Genomic DNA, 14,781 nt, shown 5'->3' with positions numbered 1-14,781 from the left:
ATATAGAACCTGCTGCGATTTGCACGCAACGCACAAGTGATGCGTGAAAAACCAACGCTCATGTACACAGACCCATTGAAATGAATGGGTCCGGATTCCGTGCGGGCGCAATGAGTTCGCATCACGCATTGCACCCGCGCGGAATACTCGCTCGTGTGAAAGGGGCCTTATTCTCAGAGGTGGGTAGGAGCACGAGTACTATATCTCCCGGGTAAAAGGTCCTTATTATGGCTTTTCTATTATACCCATGGCTCTGAGCATCTACCAAATGTTCTCTCACAAAAGGCATCACTGATGCAATCTGGTTCTGCATATCTGCAATATGCTCTATTACACTCTTATGGGGAGTAGGCTCTTGCTTCCATGTCTCTTTGGCAATGTCCAGGAGGCTTCTGGGATGTCTGCCATATAACAGTTCAGGACTGTGGTACCTCTCGGATGGTGAACATTAAATTAATGCGTTTTGCATGCGCGTGATAAAAAAACGGAATGTTTACAAACAACATCTCTTAGCAACCATTAGTGAAAAACGCATTGCATCCGCACTTGCTTCCGGATGCAATGCGATTTTCACGCAGCCCCAATTACTTCTATGGGGCCATTGTTGTGTGAAAAATCGCAGAATATAGAACATGCTGCGATTTGCACGCAACGCACAAGTGATTCGTGAAAAACCAACGCTCATGTACACAGATCCATTGAAATGAATGGGTTCCGGATTCCGTGCGGGCGCAATGAGTTCGCATCACGCATTGCACCCGCGCGGAATACTCGCTCGTGTGAAAGGGGCCTTACTCTCAGAAGTGGGTAGGAGCACGAGTACTATATCTCCCGGGTAAAAAGTCCTTACTATGGCTTTTCTATTATACCCATGGCTCTGATCCTCTACCAAATGTTCTCTCACAAAAGGCATCACTGATGCAATCTGGTTCTGCATATCTGCAATATGTTATATTACACTCTTATGGGGAGTAGTCTCTTGCTTCTATGTCTCTTTGGCAATGTCCAGCAGGCCTCTGGGATGTCTGCCATATAACAGTTCAGGACTGTGGTACCTCTCGGATGGCGAACATTAAATATGGCAGCAACATATCCCAGTCCTTCCCATCTTTAGATACTACCCTTTTTAACACACACACACATATATATATATATATATATATATATATATATATAATTTTTTTTAAATCTTTCCACCAGCCCATCTATCTGCGTAACTGCTTGATTCAGAGCAGCTTGCACAACTCGTTTGTCACTTTGGACATAAAAGGAGTACATTGATCCGTAAGGATCTCTTTGGGCAACCCAATGAGGCAAAACATAGCAAATAGCTCCCTAGCAATAAGTTTTGCCGCTGTATATCGGAGAGGAATGGCCTCCGGATAACGGGTTGCATAGTCCACCACCACTAATATGTGTTGGTGGCCCTGGGCCGACTTTACGACGGGGCCCACAAGATCCATAGAGATCTGCTGAAAAGGTTCCTCTATAATGGGTAGAGGTACCAGTGGACTAAGGAAATTCGCTGTGGGAGCAGTAATCTGACACTCTGGACACCTCTTAACCTTTTCATAGACACCAGGCCAAAAGAACCGCTGGAGTATATGCTCTAGTGTCTTTTTGACCCCAAGATGACCTCCCATTACATGTGCATGAGCTAAATCTAATAACGCCCGATGGTAAGGCTGTGGTACCACTAACTGTTCCACTACATCCTGTCGGACCTTGCCCACCTGGTACAATAGGTCCTGGAAAACAGCCATGTGGGTAAAGACCGCGTCTGTGTCCTGTTTTGGGCTACGCCATTAATTACAGTCACTCTCTCTATGGCCCGTACCAGAGTGGGATCCTGGAGTTGGGTGGTCCCGAATGTGTCCAGGGACACCTCCAGCTCCGGGATAGATGTGGCCTTCACGGCCTCACCGGCCAATACCTCTAGGGCAAACCTATTGGGGTTACACTATGGCCCTATGATGGGGACCCCTAGGGCCGGTACCCCGGAATCGGGGTCTTCGGGTTCAGGCCCCGGAGAGTCTTTCTCCACAAGAGATCATGCTCAGTCCTTCCATAAGGACCAGAATATGGGTAAGTGTCTTCCCTAAATAGCCCCGTAAAGAAGATTCTTTACCACTCCCATCATGTGCTGTACCTCCCCGCCCGGTGTGGGCATGAAAACCATCGCCGTCGGATACTCTCGGATATCACCTTTGGTTCAGAAGGATTTTCCTGAGAAACCAGTGACCCGTGCAATAGGGTCACTAGACTCCCGGAGTCTAATAGTGCGTTAATCCGGTACCAGTTAATGGACACCAGGCACATGGGTGGTTCACCAGCCGTGACCAGGGTGTCTGCAGTACAGACAGGCCTGGCGTAGAATGAGGTCTAGCCAGCAAAACCGCAGTCCATAGGTTAAGTGGTCAAGGGGCAGTTAGCGGCCCTATGTCCAGGCCCCTGGCACCGCCAGCACCGGATAATTGTGTCCATTCAAGCCCACGGGGCACCTTAATAGGCCTTTGGGTTGAATTATGCCCTGCTTGAGATTGCGACTTTTTTACAGTCTCTGTAAGCGGGCCGGGGGTCGGGGTGTCCCTTGAGAAGTGTCCAGCACCAAATCCTGGTTGGCCATGTACTGCTTGACCAGGCTGACCAACTGGTCGAGGTTGCCCGGGTTCCCCTGACCCACCCAAAGCAGGATGGCCACTGGCAGAGTACGCACAAACCGTTCCACCAGCACCTGCTCTATTATCTGGGCCCAAAGTCTCAGGCTGGAGCCACTTCTTCACGGGGTGCAACAGATCATAAGCCTGTGACCTGGTGGGCCGAGATTATACACCCACTGGTACACTCGCTGGTCCCCCATGCGGGCCAGGTCCTCACCTTTAAGCTTCCCATAGTTCTGGGCGTTCTCACGGCTGAGGTCAAAGTAGGCCTTCTGTGCATCCCCCACTAGGAATGAAGCCACCACTTCAGCCCACTGGTCGGACGGCAGATTCTCTTGCTCTGCTGTTCTTTCAAAAATTGTGAGGAAGGCCTCCACATCGTCTTCGGGAGTCATTTTCCTCAATGCTGACCGGACTTTATCCTGGGCCATGGGCTGGAGCTGGGTCATTGCAGGTGGTGTCTCTCTCAGGGCCGCAATCTGCTGGAGTAACAGCCTGTTGGTCTGTTGCTGTTGGGCATTGGAGAGGACCAGCTGCTTTAGTAGCTCCTCCAGGTCACTGTTAAAGGGGCTGGCACTGTGGAGGTCACTGTTAAAGAGGCGGGCACTGTGGAGGTCACTGTTAAAGGGGCTGGCACTGTGGAGGTCACTGTTAAAGGGGAGGGCACTGTGGAGGTCACTGTTAAAGAGGCGGGCACTGTGGAGGTCACTGTTAAAGGGGAGGGCACTGTGGAGGTCACTGTTAAAGGGGCGGACACTGTGGAGGTCACTGTTAAAGGGGCGGACACTGTGGAGGTCACTGTTAAAGAGATGGGCTGCTGTGAAGGTCCCATTTTAAAGTGGAGGGGCACTGTAGGGGGGTCAGTGTTAAGGGGTGGGGAACTGTGGAGTTCACCGTTATGGGGGATACTGTAGATATTTTTTAACTACACACAGAAACATGAAATGAAATTGATGAAATATACCCGTTCGAATCCGGGTCCTTCTGCTAATATATATATATATATATAGTAAGCTTTCCCATCAGCCAATTCCCAACATGGCATCTGGCCTATGCCCATATGATACAAAGAGGTAATAGTAGCAAAACACATATTACCCAGATGATGTCCTCATAGAGGCTAACCTCTTTGTTATATGCCTAGATGTTTTCTAGCTTCCAGGCCCCTCCTAGCCCCACCTAAGGCCTCATGCACATGACCGTTGTGTGTTTTGCGGTCCGCAAACTGCAGATCCACAAAACACGGATGCCGTCCGTATGCGTTCTGCAATTTGCGGAACGGCACGGACAGCCCTTAATATAACTGTCTATTCTTGTCTGCAAAGCGCAGACAAGAATAGGACATGTTATTTTTTTTTTTGCGGACCACAGAACAGAGCAACGGCCGCATCCAAGCCGCCAAAACTGCAGCTTGGATGCAGACCAAAACAACAGCCGTGTGCATGAGGCCTAAAGGTCTTCAGTGTGCAGTGCGCATATTCGGGTCCTTCATACCTGGTACCACTAACCAGCTAAATTACAAGGAATTCAAGGGAATGAACCACTAAAATAAACCTTGCCACACAATTGTGTCTCAAAGTTAGCCAACCAATAACTGATATAGTCAGACAAAAATGCCTATCCCTGCACCAGGTTTATTTTTTATTTATTTATTTTCTTATTTTTTTTTTCCTTTTATTGCAAGATCTACATAATACACATCAGAACAATATACAAAAAAAGAAAAAGAACTAGATCGCACATCCACATGCTATGCTTTGATCTCATACCTGCTACTTAGCAGAAGTCAGCGCTACTTGGCGTATGTGTACCGCCTCCTATGCTACATGCTGACTAATGTTTTAGTGCACATTTTGATCAAAATACATAAGCCCACTCACCACGTAAAGGTTGACTCTATGAGTGGGTCCTACTCTAAATTTGGCACTGAGTGGCGACCACTGACACTGCAGCGCCAACCTGGCAGGCGGTGGGACCCAGCAGCAAAACAGCACCCCTGCTGCTTGACAATGCCAAACCTAACCCTGGCCCCCCCCCCCCCCCAACCTATTCTTGTCTGCAAAACGGACAAGAATAGGACATGATACATTTTTTTTATATTTTTATTTGTGAGGGAGCAAAACGGATAAGAATAGTTTTTTTTCTATTTTTTTTTTTTGTGAGGCCGTAAAACGGACATAAAGATGGATGTGGACCAAAAATACAGTCGTATGCATGAGGCCTTAAATACATATACAAACACATAGGTGGAGATTTATCAAAACTGGTGTAAAGGAAAACTGGCTTAGTTACCCATAGCAACCAATAAGATAACACAGAACAGCCAGCTTCTTTAGAAATTACCTTTTGTGGCTTAGGGCTCTTTCACACCTGCGTTATTGTCTTCCGGCATAGAGTTCCGTCGTCGGGGCTCTATGCCGGAAGAATCCTGATCAGGATTATCCTAATGCATTCTGAATGGAGAGTAATCCGTTCAGGATGCATCAGGATGTCTTCAGTTCCGGTACGGAACGTTTGTTGGCCGGAGAAAATACCGCAGCATGCTGCGCTTTTTGCTCCGGCCAAAAATCCGGAACACTTGCCGCAAGGCCGGATCCGGAATTAATGCCCATTGGAAGGCATTGATCCGGATCCGGCCTTAAGCTAAACGTCGTTTCGGCGCATTGCCGGAGCCGACATTTAGCTTTTTCAGAGTGGTTACCATGGCTGCCGGGACGCTAAAGTCCTGACAGCCATGGTAAGTGTAGCGGGGAGCGGGGGAGCAGTGTACTTACCGTCCGTGCGGCTCCCCGGGCGCTCCAGAGTGACGTCAGGGCGCCCCAAGCGCATGGATCACGTGATCGCATGGATCACGTCATCCATGCGCATGGGGCGCTCTGACGTCATTCTGGAGCGCCCCGGGAGCCGCACGGACTGTAAGTATACCGCTCCCCCGCTCCCCGCTCCTACTATGGCAACCAGGACTTTAATAGCGTCCTGGGTGCCATAGTAACACTGAAAGCATTTGGAAGACGGTTCCGTCTTCAAATGCTTTCAGTACACTTGCGTTTTTCCGGATCCGGAGTGTAATTCCGGCAAGTGGAGTACACGCCGGATCCGGACAACGCAAGTGTGAAAGAGGCCTTACCCTCCTTAGAGAAGATGTCAATGATTGTCTCCTGGACAACTGTCAAGTCAGAAGTCTTCTCCATGATTGTGCAGCCTACTGAACCAGACTGAAGGCCATTTAAAGCCTTAGGAAACCTTTGCATGTTTTTGTTGTTGATTAGAGTGTGACATCTACAATATTGAACTTTTTCACAATATTCTAATTTTCTGAGATACTGATTTTTGGGTTTTCATTGGCTCTAAGCCATAATCAACATTAATTTGATTAATTTGAGTTGAATTATTGAAATAAATGAACTTTTCCATGATATACTAGATGTACCTCTATAGCTATTAAGTATCCGTTTGGAGAAATCTGTTTTTATTTTGACATGAACCCCTTCTTTCCAGATACAGTGGTCCCTCAAGTTACAATATTAATTGGTTGTGGGAAGACCATTGAGTCTTTAGTCCTTAACTCTATGGAAAATTAGTAATTGGTTCCAAAGCTCCAGAAAGTCACCCAAGATAACAGAAAATGAAGATTTAAGAAAAATAAGCGGATAACTTAAGACGGATAAACAAGTCATTACATATAAGGCTACTTTCACTCTGGCGTTTTGGCTTTCCGTTTGTCAGATCCGTTCAGGGCTCTCACAAGCGGTCCAAAACAGATCAGTTTTGCCCCTAATACATTCTGAATTGAAAAGGATCCGCTCAGAATGCATCAGTTTGTCTCCGATTAGTCACCATTCCTCTCTGGAGGTGGACACCAAAACGCTGCCTTCAGCGTTTTGCTGTCCGCCTGACGAAGCAGAGCCAAACACAATGTAAGTAAATGGAGACGGATCCGTTTTCTCTGACACAATCTGGCACAATAGAAAACGGATCCATCCCCCATTGACTTTTAATGTTGTTCAAGACAAATCCGTCATGGCTTTAGAAGACATAATACAACCGGATCCGTTCATTACGGATGCATGCGGTTGTATTATTTCAATGGAAGCGTTTTTGCAGATCCATGACGGATCCACGAAAAACGCTAGTGTAAAAATATCCTAACAGGCAAGAATAGAAGCTGGAAGCGGAAAATCACTTGCTATGATGAGGACCGAGGCTTTTTCAGGGTCCCATTATAGCACACAGTGTACCAGAAAAATGTCATGGATTTCACTGTCACCTGACATCCAAAGGATCAGCTCATCCTGGTACAGACAGAGGACAGTACAAGACATGTAGTACCGCACTGTACTGTACTGTACTGTAAAGAGGAGCTACTAGACAGCCGATATATGTGTATTACCAGAGAAATGGCCATTTTGATTGATTGAATTTGAGTCTGAGGCATCGTATGTTGAATTATAGTTTCAGCTTATGCTGGCCCAAGAAAAACCATTATAAGTTGAAAATATTGTATCCCGAGGCCATTGTATCTTAAGGGACCACTGTATATAAGTAACAGATGACAAGCTATTCCTGCAAGCACAGTAAGATTATGCTTGTGACTGACAGCTCTGCCATACTGATAGCTCTAACCATTTATCCCCTTCAACCCTGAGATCAACTCTGAAGTACATATATAAATGACATCCCAAAGTTGTTTTACTACAATACGTTTCCATGGAAAATACTTTCTAATCTCCCCTAGTGTTATTCAATTCCATGCTTGGCACTAGATATACTGTGTAATATGGCCACGTGCACAAGCCTTAAATGGTCACGAACCTTTCAACAAACTTTTGTCCAGCAGTATTGATCCCTTTAAAACATAACTTTTACTTATTATATTATAAAATAATACCACCGTAGTGGTTCACCAGTGAAAAATAGTGAGACGAACAACAATAATAAAAGATACAAGATGCTCCTGGGAGCCAGCCGTAGATACACTGGTTAGGTGGTGAGTAAACACAAGGCAGCTGGGGGGAGCAGTGGGTGAAACTGTCCTTTCCCTACGCTCACCCTGACTAGAACCTCAGACCAGGGACGTCCCCTGATGGTGGAGGCTCCCTGTCCTCGTGCCTGGGCTGACTGCCCTGCGTTTACCCTCCTCTCCAACAATAAAGGTAACAAATACGCTCCCCAGAAAGCTGACGGGTGTAATAATGCGTCCCTGGTAACTAATTACCCTAAGGAACACCGATGGATAAACATAGACCAAATCACGTTTAGGTGAATAGGATAGATATCACCTATAATAATAAGGAGCCAAGCACAGGGGCATCATAACGGTGCGTTCCCAGGCTGGTTCCACATAAGCCCCTACGCGTTTCCCCTATTGCTAGGTTCATCAGGGGGCATTCACGGTCAGAGATACAACCATCATCAAATGACAAGATAAATCAAAAATACTTAAGATATAGTTGAGGACACAGGACCAGAGACGCAGATGATGATAAGCATAGGACCAAGGGACCAGTTTGATATGTCCCGCCTGTAAAGAATAAAGACATTATAAATGTGGGTGCTGGATATAAAATATATCCTAAAACTCCTGTAAAACAGCACTTACTTAATATCCTGTGCAGTCAGGAGGCTAGAGGGCCCAGAAGGATAAGGGCCAGCACTTCACCCAAGAAGCTGTGAGCAAAAGGTTTGCATATACTATAAAGCACATTGCATGCCATGGTGATCATTTTCAGCTATCAATAGATGGTCCTTACTTACATTTGGGCTGCGTCCCAGTGGCGTCCTGTTCCTCCTATCATTCACACTCTCTCTCATTTCCCTATATACCCACTTACCAGCTGTTCAAGATTCGCGCTAATTAGCACGTAAAGCAGATCATACCAGGAAGTGAGGCGCCACAGCCCGCGTCACTGCCGGTCCGTGCGCCGCATGCACATGTAGCCACCAGTCCCTACAGAGAATAGAGGCGTTACTACCGTCTCTGTGCGCCGCCTGGATCAGGTGGAACGCACTGAGCGGTCACATGCGGTCACGTGGAACGCATAATCGCGTCACTTCCGGTCTGTGCGACGCCTGTACCAGGTGGAACGCACAGAGCGGCCACATCCGGTCCTGTGGAACGCATGATCGCGTCACATCCGGTCTGTAAGCCGAACCATTCACAGTGCATCGAAAAGCTCTGTCATAGGAGGCGGCCCCACAAGCCAGGCGATGTTACCTATACAAATATATGCAGCAACGGTCGTCTGGTGTAAAACTGTGTAATTACATAGAGCTGTTGGTAAGGGGCAGGGGAATTAGGTGTGAAGGGTGATACATAATTATTCATTATCAAACTTTTCACTTGGGTGTGTTCCCTACGATAAAGGTGACACCTAGGGCACATTGGATGTTTAATGTGCGGTCTGGATACAGAATGTATCCTAGTTATTTCATCTTGGCCTTGATAAAATTACCGCAATGGCGTTATTCTTAAACAGAAAGATGAGAGGAACATACACATATAAGGCCACCGCCCGCAGGTCACAAAAAACAAGAAAAAGTGAGTCTCTCATTAATCCCGAGTGGTGCCTGGGATCTAAAGCGGTGAATCCAGAGACACTCTTTTTGAAGGATTTTCCGGTCCCAGTCTCCACCCCTTGGTGACAGTGGGATGGTTTCAAGGACCGAAAATCGCAGACAACTGGGGTCGCCGCCATGGACGTCGATTACATGTGACGCGATGGGTGTGATCTTTTTCTTAACCACGTCGTTCACATGTACACAAATCCGACGCCTGACCTCTCTTATGGTTTTGCCTATATAATCCATAGGACAAGGGCACTGGCATATATATACCGCACCCTTGCTCCTACAGTTGTAGAAATCCCTAATTTGGTAGGCTTGACCGGTGACTGAGCAAATAATTGATTTTGCGGTGGAAATAAAAGCACATGCTTTGCAGGAGCCACACTTGAACATACCGCAAGGTTTCCGGTCCAGCCAGGTCCCCACTCCACTTGGTGTAGTGTAATGGCTATGGACCAGGCGGTCTCTTAGGCTCCTCCCCCGCCTATAGGTGACACTCGGCTGCTTCGTCAATACATCCTTCAGGTCAGGGTCCATGTGAAGAATTGGCCAGTACCTTTTCAGGACTGACATTACTTCCGTATTTGCACAGTCAAACACAGATATCAGGCGTATCGGTTGTTGTCCACTCTGTACCTTTGGTTTGGGGACAAGGAGTTCAGTACGTTCCTTGCTTAGGGCATTCTGGAACGCACCCCCAAGGACCGTTTGGGGGTAACCCCTCTCCCTGAATCTCGTCTGTAACTTCTTGGCCTCAGTGTAGAACGCTTCACCCTCAGAGCAGTTTCTCCGGGTCCTCAAATATTGGCCCCTTGGTATACCGCGTTTAAGCGGTGTAGGGTGGTGGCTCTCCCAATGCAGCAACGAGTTGGTTGCGGTGTCCTTCCTAAACATGCTAGCAATAAGTTTTTCTCCTTCCCTGGTTACCCGTACATCAAGGAAAGGAATAGAGTAAAGATCGAACTCAAAGGTAAACCGCAAACCAGCGTCGTTGCTGTTGAGGGACCCGACAAACTCCCGGAGTTCCTCTGACCCACCCTTCCAAATCACGAAAATGTCATCTATATAGCGTGTTCAGAAGGTGATCTTGTCGGACCACCAAGTCACAGCATCTGGAAACACGCAGGTGTCCTCCCACCAGCCCAGGAAGAGGTTGGCATACGTTGGGGCGCAGGGGCTCCCCATTGCCGTCCCCCTGAGCTGGTGGTAGAACCGTGAGTTAAAAAGGAAAAAATTGTGGGTCAGAGTGAACTCCAGGAGTCTGAGGATGAAGATGTTATGTGCTCTACAATGGATATCCCTTGTCCTCAAGTAATACTCTGCGGCAAAGAGCCCTTTGTTATGTGGGATTGAGCTATATAAGGACTCGACATCTATACTGGCCAGTATACAGTCCTGATCAACATTGATCGCGTCAATCTTGCTGAGGAAGTCCATCGTGTCCCTCGTATAAGAGGGTAAGGACACGACGAACTCCCTCAGCACGCAATCAACGTAGATACCGCAGTTCTGTGTTAGGGAGTTAACCCCAGAGACGATGGGGCGTCCCTTAAGGGGTGTGATGCCCTTATGGATTTTTGGTAATCCATAGAAGGTAGCTATGGTGGAATGAGCTGGAAGAAGAAAGTTATATTCGGCCGCCGAAATCAATCTGTCTGTCAAAGCATCAGTCAAGATGACCTTAAGATCCTCATAAAAAGTGACCGAGGGATTTGTGTCTAATACTGTGTATCCCTCCCTGTCTTTCAAGAGGTCTAAACACATAGTCTGGTAAGCTGCATGGTCAAGGATGACCAGATTACCACCCTTATCAGATGACTTAATGATAATGGATTTATCTTTCTCCAGGGCAGTAAGTGCTGAAATCTCTGCTCGAGACAGATTGAAGTGGCGGGGAGACATCCCCTCTAATCTCTCAAGGTCATTCGTCACCATCTGCATGAAGATGTCCACACACTCATAATTCATGGGTGGGGGCATCTTCCTGCTTGTTGGTTTGAGATTGGTATATGGTCCCTGTCCTGGACACCGGCTACCCTCCTCTCCCAGTTCACAGAGAGACTGCAGTGAGGTCAGGTCACCCTCACTCAGGCCAAGTCTGGCACAGGTTTGTCTGTCATTATCCCTATTTTAGGGATAATGACAGACAAACCTGTGCCAGACTTGGCCTGAGTGAGGGTGACCTGACCTCACTGCAGTCTCTCTGTGAACTGGGAGAGGAGGGTAGCCGGTGTCCAGGACAGGGACCATATACCAATCTCAAACTAACAAGCAGGAAGATGCCCCCACCCATGAATTATGAGTGTGTGGACATCTTCATGCAGATGGTGACGAATGACCTTGAGAGATTAGAGGGGATGTCTCCCCGCCACTTCAATCTGTCTCGAGCAGAGATGTCAGCACTTACTGCCCTGGAGAAAGATAAATCCATTATCATTAAGTCATCTGATAAGGGTGGTAATCTGGTCATCCTTGACCATGCAGATTACCAGACTATGTGTTTAGACCTCTTGAAAGACAGGGAGGGATACAGGGTATTAGACACAAATCCCTCGGTCACTTTTTCTGAGGATCTTAAGGTCATCTTGACTGATGCTTTGACAGACAGATTGATTTCGGCGGCCGAATATGACTTTCTTCTTCCAGCTCATTCCACCATAGCTACCTTCTATGGATTACCAAAAATCCATAAGGGCATCACACCCCTTAAGGGACGCCCCATCGTCTCTGGGGTTAACTCCCTAACACAGAACTGCGGTATCTACGTTGATCGCGTGCTGAGGGAGTTCGTCGTGTCCTTACCCTCTTATACGAGGGACACGATGGACTTCCTCAGCAAGATTGACGCGATCAATGTTGATCAGGACTGTATACTGGCCAGTATAGATGTCGAGTCCTTATATAGCTCAATCCCACATAACAAAGGGCTCTTTGCCGCAGAGTATTACTTGAGGACAAGGGATATCCATTGTAGAGCGCATAACATCTTCATCCTCAGACTCCTGGAGTTCACTCTGACCCACAATTTTTTCCTTTTTAACTCACGGTTCTACCACCAGCTCAGGGGGACGGCAATGGGGAGCCCCTGCGCCCCAACGTATGCCAACCTCTTCCTGGGCTGGTGGGAGGACACCTGCGTGTTTCCAGATGCTGTGACTAGGTGGTCCGACAAGATCACCTTCTGGACACGCTATATAGATGACATTTTCGTGATTTGGAAGGGTGGGTCAGAGGAACTCCGGGAGTTTGTCGGGTCCCTCAACAGCAACGACGCTGGTTTGCGGGTTACCTTCGAGTTCGATCTTTACTCTATTCCTTTCCTTGATGTACGGGTAACCAGGGAAGGAGAAAAACTTATTGCTAACATGTTTAGGAAGGACACCACAACCAACTCGTTGCTGCATTGGGAGAGCCACCACCCTACACCGCTTAAACGCGGTATACCAAGGGGCCAATATTTGAGGACCCGGAGAAACTGCTCTGAGGGTGAAGCGTTCTACACTGAGGCCAAGAAGTTACAGACGAGATTCAGGCAGAGGGGTTACCCCCAAACGGTCCTTGGGGGTGCGTTCCAGAATGCCCTAAGCAGGGAACGTACTGAACTCCTTGTCCCCAAACCAAAGGTACAGAGTGGACAACAACCGATACGCCTGATATCTGTGTTTGACTGTGCAAATACGGAAGTAATGTCAGTCCTGAAAAGGTACTGGCCAATTCTTCACATGGACCCTGACCTGAAGGATGTATTGACAAAGCAGCCGAGTGTCACCTATAGGCGGGGGAGGAGCCTAAGAGACCGCCTGGTCCATAGCCATTACACTACACCAAGTGGAGTGGGGACCTGGCTGGACCGGAAACCTTGCGGTATGTTCAAGTGTGGCTCCTGCAAAGCATGTGCTTTTATTTCCACCGCAAAATCAATTATTTGCTCAGTCACCGGTCAAGCCTACCAAATTAGGGATTTCTACAACTGTAGGAGCAAGGGTGTGGTATATATATGCCAGTGCCCTTGTCCTATGGATTATATAGGCAAAACCATAAGAGAGGTCAGGCGTCGGATTTGTGAACATGTGAACGACGTGGTTAAGAAAAAGATCACACCTGTCGCGTCACATGTAATCGACGTCCATGGCGGCGACCCCAGTTGTCTGCGATTTTCGGTCCTTGAAACCATCCCACTGTCACCAAGGGGTGGAGACTGGGACCGGAAAATCCTTCAAAAAGAGTGCGTCTGGATTCACCGCTTTAGATCCCAGGCACCACTCGGGATTAATGAGAGACTCACTTTTTCTTGTTTTTTGTGACCTGCGGGCGGTGGCCTTATATGTGTATGTTCCTCTCAGCTTTCTGTTTAAGAATAACGCCATTTCGGTAATTTTATCAAGGCCAAGATGAAATAACTAGGATACATTCTGTATCCAGACCGCACATTAAACATCCAATGTGCCCTAGGTGTCACCTTTATCGTAGGGAACACACCCAAGTGAAAAGTTTGATAATGAATAATTATGTATCACCCTTCACACCTAATTCCCCTGCCCCTTACCAACAGCTCTATGTAATTACACAGTTTTACACCAGACGACCGTTGCTGCATATATTTGTATAGGTAACATCGCCTGGCTTGTGGGGCCGCCTCCTATGACAGAGCTTTTCGATGCACTGTGAATGGTTCGGCTTACAGACCGGATGTGACGCGATCATGCGTTCCACAGGACCGGATGTGGCCGCTCTGTGCGTTCCACCTGGTACAGGCGTCGCACAGACCGGAAGTGACGCGATTATGCGTTCCACGTGACCGGATGTGACCGCTCAGTGCGTTCCACCTGATCCAGGCGGCGCACAGAGACGGTAGTAACGCCTCTATTCTCTGTAGGGACTGGTGGCTACATGTGCATGCGGCGCACGGACCGGCAGTGACGCCGGCTGTGGCGCCTCACTTCCTGGTATGATCTGCTTTACGTGCTAATTAGCGCGAATCTTGAACAGCTGGTAAGTGGGTATATAGGGAAATGAGAGAGAGTGTGAATGATAGGAGGAACAGGACGCCACTGGGACGCAGCCCAAATGTAAGTAAGGACCATCTATTGATAGCTGAAAATGATCACCATGGCATGCAATGTGCTTTATAGTATATGCATCTTTTTGCTCACAGCTTCTTGGGTGAAGTGCTGGCCCTTATCCTTCTGGGCCCTCTAGCCTCCTGACTGCACAGGATATTAAGTAAGTGCTGTTTTACAGGAGTTTTAGGATATATTTTATAACCAGCACCCAAATTTATAATGTCTTTATTCTTTACAGGCGGGACATATCAAACTGGTCCCTTGGTCCTATGCTTATCATCATCTGCGTCTCTGGTCCTGTGTCCTCAACTATATCTTAAGTATTTTTGATTTATCTTGTCATTTGATGATGGTTGTATCTCTGACCGTGAATGCCCCCTGATGAACCTAGCAATAGGGGAAACGCGTAGGGGCTTATGTGGAACCAGCCTGGGAACGCACCGTTATGATGCCCCTGTGCTTGGCTCCTTATTATTATAGGTGATATCTATCCT

Source organism: Bufo bufo, chromosome 1, assembly GCF_905171765.1.
Source record: "Bufo bufo chromosome 1, aBufBuf1.1, whole genome shotgun sequence".
NCBI classification, from domain to species: domain Eukaryota; kingdom Metazoa; phylum Chordata; class Amphibia; order Anura; family Bufonidae; genus Bufo; species Bufo bufo.
This window is presented reverse-complemented; position numbering follows the sequence as displayed.